Genomic DNA, 3,998 nt, shown 5'->3' with positions numbered 1-3,998 from the left:
TCCACTCGGTTTAATTAGACTTTTAGGTTTGGTGAAATAGTAGTTAGATCCTGAAGCACATGTCTGACCTGAAGCCTTATTGTTATTTGTTAAGCTGTTAGAAACAAGTCTATCCAGCTCATTTCCCTTTTGCTTTTAAATCCTTTGTGTTCTGAGGAGGTGGACTTGAATCCTCTTTATCCATCTCATCAGGATGCAGCTGTGTGCAGTAAGATCAGTTTACTGGGTGAATCCATGCCTCACCATCCGCCTCTAATTCTGTTTGGCGTGGGATTATGTGTGGATTATTCTGGCCACTATCTGCAGTGGTAACCGTCTGTACCTGCTCTGATCCTCCCATGCAGGCCTCTGCAACATTTATAACACATTTATCAGTCCTGCCTGGCCTCAGAATAAATTCATAAACATAAAAACAGTTTAGAATCGATTGCATCTCCTCTGTGACTTGGGGAAAGAAAGGAACATCTTTGCATACGTGGGGTTTCAGAGAGGCTGCACCTCGACAGTATGAATTTCAAAGGCGGATCAGGCAGAGGTTCAAATCAACAGAGACGATGCCCGAACACAGACAGGTGCAGTTTACAGATTCATGGTGCGTTTCGTTCCTCAAACACACCCCGGAGTGCATGAATGGCTGAGCTGCTCCCGGACTGAAAGACAGGTTAAGCTGACCTGGGGTATGATAAGACAGTTTTTTTTTTTTTTTTTTAAAGGAAAAATAGTTTTTCTCCAGGACTTGCAGCTGGAGTCAAGACCTGCTGTGTGAATACAAACTATCCATTTAGCCTCCTGTCTCTTTACAGCAGCTAGGCTCTCCTCAGGTTCTCCTAGCTGCTGCTGCTGAAGTCACCAGCTCCGACCGGGCCCGGGCCCAGAACCGGCTCCGATCAATCGCACCATGTGCAGGGACACCTCTGGAACATCTGTGTTGGTTGTAATGACCAGCTCGTCTCCACAGGAAGTGGCCAGTGAAGGTGAAGCACTCTGTCAGACTCAGCTGCAGCCGCTGGTCAGTTAGCCGTCTTCTCACTTCAGTTTATGAAATTCAATTAGACTCAATACAACATTGTTTTTTAATCCTAAAGGGAAATGAAGAGGATGTTCAGGGTTGTTCCTTCTTTTCACCGTCATCATCTCCAGAGGTTCCACACTAACGGCAGAAGGCAAACTTATTGAAGCACAAGAGTCCCTGACTGAGGTGGAAGATGCAACATATAGATTAAAAATTATTATCATAGAAATATGAAAACATGAAGTAGAACAGAACTGGGAAGTAAAGGACTTAACTTTCCAGGATCCTAGCTTGTGTCCATTTAAAAAATCGAAATAGAAGAAAAGAAAGAAACAAGGAAAGAAAATAGTAAAAAAAATACATTAAGATTGAAGAATGACAAGATCGGATAAATGAAAACAAGACAGGTTGGACAACAATGAATGAAATGATGAAAGGACACTAGACAGGAAGGAAAGAAAAGAAGGCCACAAGGAAGGAATGACCTGTGTAAAGAAAGAAGAAAAGACACGAGAAGGAAAGTAATAAAAACGGACATGGAGAAGGAAAAATGAGGGAGGAAGGAAAAAAGAACAAATGGAAGGAAGAGCAGAGTTAAGTCAGTACAGAAAATACATTTTGGGGAAAGGAGGGAAAGAAGATCAAAAAGGATAAAGAGAAGGGTAGAAAGAAGAAAGGACATGAAGGACAGAAGAGTAAAGAGATGACAGTAGAGAGAGATAATAATGAATAAAGTCTTTTTAGTTATCTATTTGTTTTTTTCCCTCAAACTTACGCTGAAACACAAGACAGAAATCGATGAAGGAACCATGGAATACATAAGTCTGACATTTTTGTTGCAAATGAAAATCTGAAAGGTGTGGCTTGTTTGTAGTATTCAGTGTGTTAGTAGAACTCACTGCAGTTGCAGCTGCAGAGCTTTTCGAGTATTTCTCCACCAGCTGTGCAGCATCCAGAGACTGAAGGCGTTTGTCTGCAAAGCAGTTCTGCTCAGACTCCCAGTGTGCTCCGCTGGATTCTCCACATCAAACTAACCTAGGCGTGTTTACTTTCAGGGTAAAACGAAAGTCAGAGTGTTCTAAAACGAGGCTTAGGTCAGGATTTCTGTGGACTGTCAGACTGACAGCTGATGGAGGCGGAGTGGATGGAGGTGGAGGAAGTTCTTCGTCTGACAGTCTGAGGCTGATAACTGTAAAAACGATTCACTTCGTCTGCTCTCCAGGTTCACACTGGTGCCAACATGCTTTTTAATAAAACATGACTGGTGGATTATATAGCAGGTTGTTACTGGATGAGGAAAATATCACTACGCTTGTGTTTAAAACCCAAAATGTTCTGGTTTCTCAGAATCTAAACTATTTTGTCTTATTATTCAGTATTGCACTCTAACCTGAGCTTTCATCAAGTTGTTGATAGTAGGAAATAGAATATTTATCTGCACATACATAAAACAGAAATGTGTGCCTTCATATTCAGACAGATTCAGACTTATGGACTTGTATGCACTTGGTTTCATGTTTTTTATCTGTTGCTTGATCTCTGTGTGAGACAACAAGAGCAATCTCAGTGTGAGATGAGTCCAACTGAACCTCCGTCCAATGCTTCATGCGTCACAACTAATGATTCGTTTTATGAACACATGAAAAGAATCAGGAATCAGTTTCTCTGCTGCTTGTTGATTTAATTGGTCGATTTAGATCGCCTGTTTTCCTTAGAGTCTGATCCTTTAGATCTTGATTCTGTTTTATTCTATTTCCAAAGATGCATCTGTGTAAACAATCAAACAACAAATGCCAACTATGAGAGAATGAAGCGTGCTGCTTGTTCTTTGATACAGGTAATGGTTTTTAATCCAGCATTAAATAAAGGAATTACAGGATTATCCCCATTTCCGGATCAAAACAAACATTCATTAGATTTAACTAAGCTCAAAAGATGAACATGCTGCTATTTGATGCACTTAATGACCAATACAAACAAAAAAATAATGTTCTGATTTTTGTTTTTGTTTTCCTTATCACAAAACAAAGCTGGTCAAAGAATCAGTGGATTTAATTTACTGACCCATCGACTGTGAATGAATCTATAGATGGTAAACATGAAGAAGCGATCAGGTCAATGTTTGGTAGATGCTCATATACAGCAAATGGTGGGTACTCCTTTCTTTCTTTTCACATATGTAAGTCTGTAGCATTATAATCGTTTATAACAGGGGTGTCCAAAGTCGGTCCTCGAGTGCCGGCATCCTGCATGTTTTAGTTCTCTCCCTAGTGGTAGTAACAACCTCCTCAGCAAGTCAATGTTCCTCTTAGTCCTTCTAATGAGGCATCATTTGATGCAGGTGGGCTAAACCAGGGAGAGAACTAAAACATGCAGGATACCGGCCCTCAAGGACCGACTTTGGACACCACTGGTTTATAAAGTGTCCATTCATTTTGATCAAAACAGCACTGACAGAACTCCTATTCTGGAATGAAAAGGTTTAGTTCAGGTGAAATGAAGGGCTTTGCAGAACACATATAACTTATTCCAGTTAGAAAATAAGGAAGTAAATGCTTGCAAAGGTTTCTGTGGTGTTTCCTTTAGGATCTGGTTGTGCTTTTTAAAAGCCATGCAGCACATCATCACCATTCTAAAATAATTTTGATGATGAAAAAATGATTTTGGCAAAACAAAAAATAATTATCTTTTCTTCTGCGTAGTTGGTCACTGAAAATCCAGAAATTCTTCACATTGCACAGTGAAACAAATCCAGCAGGTCTGGAAGCTCCTGTTTGCCATCATCTTACATTGATTTGGTGTGGCGTGCTTTGCACTGTTTCTGTTTTAACCCTTAATTTTTTTTCTTGGTACTTCAAGCAAACTGAAGACATGCGACTGCTCCTCTGGATGCAGGTGTTGATCAACCTTCAGCTGTTCAACTCATTACACAGTTTAGTCAAATAACTAGCTTAGCTTTTGTACATCAGAGTTGAAAGAAAACAAA

General features: G+C 40.2%; 1 long non-coding RNA gene across 1 annotated transcript; it reads right to left on the bottom strand.

The window, feature by feature from the left end:
- Positions 1-710: 710 nt before the first annotated feature.
- On the bottom strand, positions 711-3,203 carry LOC106962565 (uncharacterized). The gene is made up of 2 exons (XR_001427996.1): positions 1,803-3,203; positions 711-1,760 (listed from the first exon to the last, which is right to left on the bottom strand). It is a non-coding gene; the product is annotated as an uncharacterized LOC106962565 (long non-coding RNA).
- Between the last annotated feature and the right edge of the window lie 795 nt (positions 3,204-3,998).

Source organism: Poecilia latipinna, unplaced genomic scaffold, assembly GCF_001443285.1.
Source record: "Poecilia latipinna isolate Pla-1442-1.1 unplaced genomic scaffold, P_latipinna-1.0 Scaffold1431, whole genome shotgun sequence".
Classification (NCBI taxonomy): domain Eukaryota; kingdom Metazoa; phylum Chordata; class Actinopteri; order Cyprinodontiformes; family Poeciliidae; genus Poecilia; species Poecilia latipinna.
This window is presented reverse-complemented; position numbering and strand designations above follow the sequence as displayed.